Source organism: Ornithorhynchus anatinus, chromosome 6 (genome assembly GCF_004115215.2).
Source record: "Ornithorhynchus anatinus isolate Pmale09 chromosome 6, mOrnAna1.pri.v4, whole genome shotgun sequence".
Classification (NCBI taxonomy): Eukaryota; Metazoa; Chordata; class Mammalia; order Monotremata; family Ornithorhynchidae; genus Ornithorhynchus; species Ornithorhynchus anatinus.
The window spans coordinates 44,896,678-44,906,551 of NC_041733.1; positions in this window are offsets into that span (position 1 = coordinate 44,896,678).

Below are 9,874 nucleotides of genomic sequence, written 5' to 3' on the forward strand. Positions count from 1 at the left end.
ACACGGCCCCGAACCCTTCTCGTTCCCGTTTGGCCCCCCCACCTTTGCCTTTCAGACCAGGCCACGAACACTTTTCATTCCAGTTTGTGCCCCTCTTCCCACCCCCCCCCCAGCGCCTTTGTCTTGCAGGCATGGCTCCCAGTCCTACTCCTTCTAGTTTTGGGACCCCCCTGATTTTGCCTTCTAGACCAGACCACAAACCCTTCTCGTTCGGTTTGCCGCGCCCCCCCCCCCGTCTTTCCGTTGCAGACCTGGCCCTGAACCCTTCTCATTCTAGTTTTGTTCCCTCAGCCTTTCCCTTCCAAATCTGGCCCTGAACCCTTCTCGTTCCAGTTTGGGCCCCCCAGCCTTTGCCTTCCAAACCTGGCCCCGAACCCTTCTCGTTCCAGTTTGGGCCACCCCGCCTTTACCTTGCAGACATGGCCCTGAAACCTTCTCGTTCCAGTTTTGGTCTACTCCCCTTTGTCTTTGAGACCTGACTCCGAACGCTTCTTGTTCCTGTGTGGGACCCCTTCACCTTTCCCTTCCAGACGTGGCCCCAAATTCTTCTCATTCCAGTGTGGACCCCTTCTCCTTTCCCTTCCAAGCCTGGCCCTGAACACTTCTCATTTCAGTTTGGGCTCCCCCAACCTTCGCCTTATAGGCCAGGCCCCGGACACTTCTTCTCGTTCCGGGCCTGACCCCAAAACCTTGTTCCAATTTTGGATCCCCACCTTTGCCTCCCAAACTTGGCCCCGAACCCTTCTCGTTCCAGTTTGGGGCCCTCTGCCTTTGCCTTGCAGTCCTGGACCCAAACTGTTCTCGTTCCGGTTTTGGTTCCCCCACTTTTCCCTTGCAGGCCTGATCCTTGAGCCCTTTTCGTTCCACTTTGAGTCCCCTGCTTTTGCCTTCCAGACCTGACCCTCAAACGTCATTCCACTTTGGGCCTCCCTGCCTTTGCCTTCCAGACTTTGTATCTAACACTTCTCATTCCAATTTGGGCACACCTGCCTTTGGCTTGCAGTCCTGACTCTGAACCCTTCTCGATCCAGGCCTTGCACCGAAAGCTTCTTATTCCAGTTTGGGCCCCCTGCCTTTTTGTTGCAAACCTCGCCCTGAACCTTCTAGTTCCAGTTTGTCCCCCACCCCTACTTTTGCCTTCAAGGCCCGGCCCCACAGCCTTTGCCTTCCAAACCTGGCCCTGAACCTTTCTCATTCCAGTTTAGACCTCTCCATCTTTGCATTGTAGACCTGTCCCTGAACCCTTCTCATTCTGGGTCTGGCCCCACACTCTTCTCATTCCAGTTTTGCTCCCCCAACCTTTGCCTTCCAGACCTTGCTCTTAACTCTTCTCATTCCAGTATGGGTCCCCCCGGTTTTACCTTCTACACCTGGCCCTGAATCCTTCTCGTTCCAGTTTGGGCCTCCACACTTGCCTTCAAGGCTTGGCCACCCAGCCTTTGTTTTCCAGGTCTTGCCCAGAACCCTTCTTCTTTAAGTTTGGGCCCCCAACCTTTTCTTTCCAGACCTGTCCCCCAAGCTTTCTCGTTCCAGCTTGTTCACATAGGCTTTGCCTTCCAGTTTTGCCCCCCAAGCATGTGCCTTCCAAACCTGGCCCCGAACTTTTCCTGTTCCAGTTTTAGCCCCCAACCTTTTCCTTCCAAACCTGGCCCCAAACACTTCTCGTTCCAGTTTAGGCCCCTAGACTTTGTCTTGCAGTCCTGGCCCCGAACACTACTATTTCCTGGCCCTGAACCCTTCTCGTTCCAGTTTCATTCCCCAAACTTTTATCTTCCAGACCTGGTCCCAAACCCTTCTCATTTCAGTATGGGGCCTTCCACATTTACCTTGAGACATGGCCTCCAACCCTTCTCGATCCAGGCCTGGCCCCGAACCTTTCATGTTCTAGGCCTGGTTCTGAACTCCCCTTGTTCCAGTTAGGGCCTTTGCAGCCTTTGCCTTGAAGGTCTATGCCAGAACCTTTCTCGTACCAAGCCTGGCCTCAAGCTGTTCTTGCTCCTGTTTGTGTCTGCCTGCTTTGCAAGCCTTGCTCCAAACTATTAACGTTCAGGTTTGGGGCCCCCAGACTTTGCCTTTTAGGCCTGACCCCAAATCCATCTTTTTCTAGGCCTCACCCTGAACTCTTCTTAATCCAGCTTTGGCACCCGAGCCTTTTTCTTCTAGTTTTTCCCCTCCTGCGCCCCCCCCCCCACTGCTTTTGCCTTGCAAGCCTGGCATCTAACCTTACTCGTTCCAATTTGGGACTCACGCCTCTGTCTTCCAGATCTGGACTTGAATGCTTCTCATGCAAGTTTGCTTAGTTTAGACCCTAGCCCCAACCTTAACCATAATCCCATAATTTTAACCCTAAGATTTAAACCAACTCTACATATACCTTAAGGCCTAGTTCTTAACTGTATCCCTAAACTTCTCTACATCTTTACAATATCTCTACAATATCGCCAAGATCCGCCCTTTCCTCTCCACCCAAACGGCTACCTTACTGTTAAGGGCTCTCGTTATATCCCGGCTAGACTACTGTGTCAGCCTTCTCTGACCTCCCTTCCTCCTCTCTCGCCCCGCTCCAGTCTATCCGCTTCACTCCGCTGCCCAGCTCATCTTCCTGCAGAAACGATCTGAGCATGTCACTCCCCTTCTTAAACAACTCCAGTGGTTGCCTATCGACCTCCGCTCCAAACAAAAACTTCTCACTCTAGGCTTCAAGGCTCTCCATCACCTTGCCCCTTCCTACCTCTCCTCCCTTCTCTCTTTCTACTGCCCACCCCGCACGCTCCACTCCTCTGCCGCCCACCTCCTCACCATCCCTCGGTCTCGCCTATCCCGCCGTCGACCCTTGGGTCACGTCCTCCCACGGTCCTGGAACGCCCTACATCCTCTCCTCCGCCAAACTGATTCTCTTCCCCTCTTCAAAACCCTACTTAAAACTCACCTCCTCCAAGAGGCCTTCCCAGGTCTACGTCCTCTTCTCTCTCTACTCCCTCAACCACACCCTCTTTACCTCTCCTCAGCTAAACCCTCTTTTCCCCCTTTCACTCCGTTCCTCCACCTCTCCCTTCCCATCCCCACAGCACTGTACTCGTCCGCTCAACTGTATATATTTTCGTTACCCTATTTATTTTGTTAATGAATTGTACATCGCCTTGATTCTATTTAGTTGCCATTGTTTTTACGAGATGTTCTTCTCCTTGACTCTATTTATTGCCATTGTTCTTGTCTGTCTCCCCCGATTAGACTGTAAGCCCGTCAAACGGCAGGGACTGTCTCTATCTGTTGCCGACTTGTTCATCCCAAGCGCTTAGTACAGTGCTCTGCACATAGTAAGCGCTCAATAAATACTATTGAATGAATAAACTTATCACTGAAATTGGGTTAAGGTTATGGTGAAGTTTAAATGTCTAATCTTAACTCTAATCCTAAATATAGCCTTAAGTCTAATATTAACCTTAACCTCAAATCTATTAAGGGTTTCTATACTGGTTCGGATACTCACTTCTCATAAATCACATGAAAGGATGTTTTAAAACTCCACATTTGTAAACAACCTGTGCTCAGTACGTGATCAGTTCAGTGTGTGGACCAATTGTCATGAACTGCACCCTTCTGAGAAGGAGTGGGATTAAAGGTGTTTGATTTGGAGCGAGTTGTGGTCTCTAGCTAGCCATATTCCCTAAAGCTAACTCTAATCTTGGCATAGCATATACCCTAAACCCAACCTCAACCTTATCCTTAACCATCACCTCAACTGTGAGTCTAGCCTGTAACCCCAGCTCTAATTAAACACTAATCTTAATTCTACTTTTAACTTTAGAGAAGCCTTAACCCTAATCCCTAGGTTTACCTTCCTAAACCAAACTATAACTCTAACCCTACCATTAACTGTTATGAGAAATTCATTCCAGTTGTATATATTGAGCACTTACTATGTGTAGAGCACTATACTCAGGAATTGGTACACTTTTACAATACACAACAAAACAATGAAAGGTCACATTCCTTGTGCACAATAAAGACGCAATCTAGAGAGGGGAGAAAAACATTAATAAGGTTAGCCTTAGAGTGAAGTTTCAATATCTAATCTTAACTCTAATCTTGAGCACAGATTTAAATCTAATATTAACATTAACCCCAACGTTATTAAGAATGTCTTTCCACGTTCGGATACACATTTCTCCTAATTCAAATGAAAAGATGTGTTAAAATCCTACCTGTGCAAACAACTTGTGATCAGTATTGTGGACAGTTCAGTGCTTGGACGAGTGGTCGTGAACTGAGTCCTTTTGGGAGAGAGTGGTATTAAAGGTTTTTAATTTGGAGCGAGCTGCAGTATCTAGTTAACCTTATATCTAAAGCTAACTCTAATCTTGGCATAGCATAACCCCTATATCCAACCTCAACCTTATACTTAGCCATCACCTTAACTGCGACTCTAGCCTCTAACTCCAGCCTTAACATAAACACTAACCCAAATTAACTAACCTTTAACTCTAGAGGAGCCTACTCATAACTCTAACCCTAGCCCTAACTATTATGAGAAATTAATTCAGCTGTATTTATTGAGCACTTAGTTTGTGAAGGATTTTACTCAGTACTTGGTACAATATAACAATATAAACATAACAATGAACGGGCAAAGTCCCTGCCCATAATAAGCACGCAGTCTGGAGAAAGAAGAAAGACATTAATAAGAAGAAATGAGTAACAGATATGTACATAAGCATAGTAAGGCTGAGAAGGGGGGAATGAATTAAAAGGGCAAGTCAAGGCAATTCAGAGAAGATAGAAAGTAGGAAATAGACAGGAAAGGTCTCTTAGAAGTGATACTTTTTTTTAAAAAAAGGCTTATAATAAGAAGAGAGAGATTGTTTGTTGGGTTTGAAGAGGGAGGTCATTTCGGATCACAGGCAGGAACTGGGATGGATGAGCTCGAGGTAAAATGAGAAGCTTAGCATTGGAGGAGTGAAGAAGGTTATTGTAAGAGAGTTAGCAAGGTGAAGTAAAAGGAGGCAAGATTTAACTGTATTGTCTCTCCCACTCTAGACTGTGATCTCGTTGTAGGCAGAGATTGTCTCCATTACTGTATTGTAATTTCCCAAGAACTAAGGACAGTGCCCTGCACGTAGTAAGTGCTCAATAAATACGGTTGAGTAAAAGAATGAAAAGCCATGGTGGAAGAGCTTTCGAAAGGGTTGTGAATGGGCAGCCAGTGGAGTTTCTTGAGGAGTAGGGAAACATATCATGAAACTTTTTGTAGAAAAACTGATCTGGACAGCAGAGGGTATTATGGACTGGCTTTTCAGAGCACACATGATGCAAAGGAAGAAAGTTGAGTGAATGTGTGTCAAAGTGTCTTCTTTTGAAACACCACTGACATAAAATCCTCAGAAGGTTCCTCTTAAAATTTCAACTCTTTCAGATCTACGTACGCAAACAGTACAGTTGAAGAAGACACCTATCTTCCTGGTTGCTCAGCTCTGTAAAGTCCATCACAAATCAAGTCTTATGCATTTGCCATTTTCTTTCTCTCTTGCTGTTGAGGAAGGAGAATGAAAGTGGTTTTTTTTATATTGGATAAGAGTCACCTGTGTTGAAAAGCCATTGACGCGAAAAGTTAAATGGAAGCTTTATGAAATTTCAACAGTTCAGTCACTTGAAAAATAATAATAAAGAAACAGAAGACGCTTCTATCATTCTTGAGAGGTAGGATGCAGTTCATCAGAAGTTTAGTGCTCTGTATGTGCCATATTTCTTCTATTTTGCTACTTAGTCGTGCTAAATGAGAAAGTAGTCTGGATGTGTAAATCTCTCAAGCTTAAGAAAAACCACCTGCTTAACACAAGCATATGGCATATGGCACAAAAGTCATATGCAATCCTTGAAATTCTAAATGCTTTGTATAATGTAGAAGAGCAATAGCATCATGAAAGATACCTTATCCCTTATCCTTCCCTCAAAAGGTGCAGCACAAAAGGAGCGTTCACCTTTGAATTAGACTTTCTTCTTGTAGCCTGCTAAAATAAGAGTGAATGTGTTGAAGGGATGTGTGTTTTTCTACATTCTAGAAAAGCCCTTCGCATTTAAATTCCTCTAGAGCAAAAAGCTTCATGAAATTTCATATGTTCAGTTACATGTAAAATAGTAACAGAAACAGAAGATGTCTACCATCAGAAGATGGCTGCACTGCGCATCAGGACACTAGGGTTCTGCATCTACCAGTGTTCTTCTATCTTGCTAAGTAGGCGAGTTAAAATGAGAAAGTTGATCAGATGTGAATTTCTCTCATTCTCGTCAAAGGCATTTGCGGTGAAAACCTTATTGTACGAAATGCCTTAACTTCTTGATATTTCAAATATTAATTTCCAAGTAAAAGTCTAATAGAAGATAACCACACTGCTCCTTGTCCTGCGGGATACAATCCACACCAGGAGTCAATTCATCTGCATAACTGGTTTTCCTTCTAGATTGTTTAGTAAGAGTGAATGGGCATCTTCCTCATTTTATAAAACTCACTAGGGTTGTAACTCTGCTAGCATGAACTGTTATGTGGGAGCTTCAAGAGACTTCGACTGCTCAGCTCCATGTACATAGTTCATATAGAAACAGAAGATTCCTACATCGATCTTTGAACATGTACTCCCTCTGCCATCCCCCCTTTACCTCTCCGCAGCTAAAGCCTCATTTTCCCCTTTTCCCTCTGCTCCTCCACCTCTCCCTTCTCATCCCCACAGCACTGTACTCGTCCGCTCAACTGTATATATTTTCGTTACCCTATTTATTTTGTTAATGAATTGTACATCGCCTTGATTCTATTTAGTTGTCATTGTTTTTACGAGATGTTCTTCCCCTTGACGCTGTTTATTGTCATGGCCGTCTCTCTCGATTAGACTGTAAGCCCGTCAAACGGCAGGGACTGTCTCTATCTGTTGCCGACTTGTTCATCCCAAGCGCTTAGTACAGTGCTCTGCGCATAGTAAGCGCTCAATAAATACTATTGAATGAATGAACATGTACCTGGAATATGGTGCATTGCATGAAACATTTTTCCGCTACTTTGCTAAAGCAGCAACTTAAATAAGAAAGATTAGTGAAACCTCCATGACACGTAATACCATCAGACTTCTTCTTTAAATTCTATATGTTCAGGGCCATGTACAACAACAAAACAGTCACACACAAAAGGAACCCAGTTCTCTCACGAGTCAATTTTCTTCTAGCCTGCTAAGTAATTGGGAATGTGCTAACATACTGTGTATTTCTTCTACTCTGTAAAAGTCACTTGCGATGAAACTCCGAAGGAACCAAGAGATCTGAAAAACGTTCAATAAACGTTAAACGTACATTTCATGTACAATAGTTAAGACAGAAACAGGAAACGTAATATGTTCTGTAGTCTAGTATCCTGCAGATTCACTTGATTGTATATCCAGGCACAAAGTATATTATGTACATTGATCCTTGTCCAGCAGTGCTGTTCAGCACAGGAGTGTAGTCCTCTTCAAGAATCATTTTTCTCCTAGCTTGAGTGAAAAATGTGTAGAAGTAATAAGCGTTATTTTCCCATTGTGTTGACGCCTTTACGTTGATATCCCACAGGCAGGAAAGGAGATCCTTTCAGGCAGCTTCATGAAACGTCGACTGCTCAGTTCCATCTAAGATCGTTGTTACAGAAGAAGCCCACACTCTAGAATGTTCTGTAGAATGAGAGTATTCCATTGTTTGTATGCACACTTTTACTTCCATTTTGCTAGGTAGGTAAGTTAGCTAAAAATTTATTAATGTGTGTTTCTTCCCAATCTTTAAAATAAAGTCCCCTGCTTTGAAACCAGTTGAAACTGTGTTGGAACGAAATGTTTTTAGAAATCCCTCAGGGACATTGCAAACATTCAGTTCCATGTATCTATCTACCACCAAATTGTACATTCCAAGCGATTAGTACAGTGCTCTGCACATATTAGCGTTCAATAAATATTATTTAATGAATAAAATATGACAGGCACCAAAGCTATCTACATGGATCCTTATCTTGCAGTATCCTGCAAAAGAAATGCTGCAGTAGCTTGATTATGGTGTTCTGCGTAAACTATTTTTCTGCTGTCTGGATAAATGGGCAACATAATGAAGTTGAGTTAAACTTTTACAAAATGAAATACCATTTGATCTCTTTTTGAAATTACATATGTTCAGATTCATGTACACAAGAGAGCTGCTCTAAGAAAGCATTGTTCGGCACAAAAGTAGTCAGGTCCACCAATGAGTCATTTTTTCCTAACTTCCTAAGCAAGAACGTGCTCACAAATTGGGTGTTTCCCCGATTCTGAAAGGTCACTTGCGTTGAAACTCCCGTGGCTCATTTTGTGCTCATTAGAATTTCTATAAGCCCTCCGTTTCATGCAAAATAATTCATACAGAAAGAGAAGATGTCTACATCCTAATATATTTTGTAATATGCAACACATCACTTTGTCTAGTGTTTTGTCCATTTGTCGTTTTTCTACTTTCTTGCTAAGTAGGCTAGTTAACTAAAAAAAAAATGATTAATGTGTGTTTCTCCCAATCTTGAAAATAAAGCCAGCTGCTTAGAATCCCGCATGGCACCAAATGCTAAAAAATTTTTTCCGCAAATTGCAAATATTCAGTTCCATGTACAGGAGATATTTTTGTCCAACAGTGTTCAACACAAAAGGAACGTAATCTTCTTCATGTGTCACTTTTCCTTTAGAAGCTAAGTGATAATATGTTGAATTGTATTACAATGAAACATATTGCTTTTCCATTGTATTCAGGACTTTCCCCTCACGTTGATATCCCACTGGCAGAAAAGCATATTTGACAACTTCAGAAAAGGTCAGTAGTTCAGCTCTAAGTAAGAAAGTTGCTACAGAAGATGCCTACACTCTGTAAAATGAGAATAAATTATAATTACATTTGTCATTTTGTATTCTGCTTAAGTAAACAAGTTAACCAAAAATTTGACTAACGTGTACTTCTTTCCCATCTTGAAAATAAAGCCTTCTGAATTAAATATGCTCTATGGCACGAAATACTTTCAGAAATCTTCTGGACATTGAAAACCTTCATTTTCATATATAAAACGTTATAAGCATAAAATCTATTTACACAGATCTTTATCCCCCAATGCTTTGCGCAAAGAGATTGTTCTAACCCCCTGAATTTGGTGTGAACTATTTCTCTGCTTTCTTGCTTAAGCGGGCAACTTAAGAAAGTTGAGTTAAACTCTTATGAAATGAAATATCATTTGATCTCTCTTTGTTCTGGACCTGAGCATATGTAAAGTCAGTCACACAAGTCTTTTACTCCAAGATCGCAGTGTTCAGCACGAAAGAACTCGGGCCTTCCCATGAGTTATTTTTCTCTTACCTTCATAATTAGTGAGAATGTGCTCATAAATTGTGTGTTTCCACCATTCTGAAAAAGTTCAATGGCGTTGAAACTCCCGTGGCCCCATTTGCTTTTAAGAACTTTCATTCAACTCTAAGCGTTCTACTTCACCTAAAATAATTCATACCGAAACAGAAGATGGCTACATTCTAATATGTTTTGTAATATGCAGAACATCGGTAGTTTATTGTTTGACTTTTCTCAGTTCTCCTTTGTCTTGTTTAGTAGGCAAGATAAGTTAAAAAAAATTAATAATGTGTGTTTCTCTCAATCTTGACAAGAGCGCCAGTTCCTTTGAAACCCATAACACGAAACGCCAAATATAACTCTTCTTCTCATGGAAAATATTCCGTTTCATGTGAAACCCTCTTGAGGGCTCAGGACAAGAGGACCCTGGATCTCGTATAAAACTTTTATCTTCTATCTTGCTCAGTAAACGTGTATGTGCTGAAAACTACTTTTTCCCCATTCTGGAAAA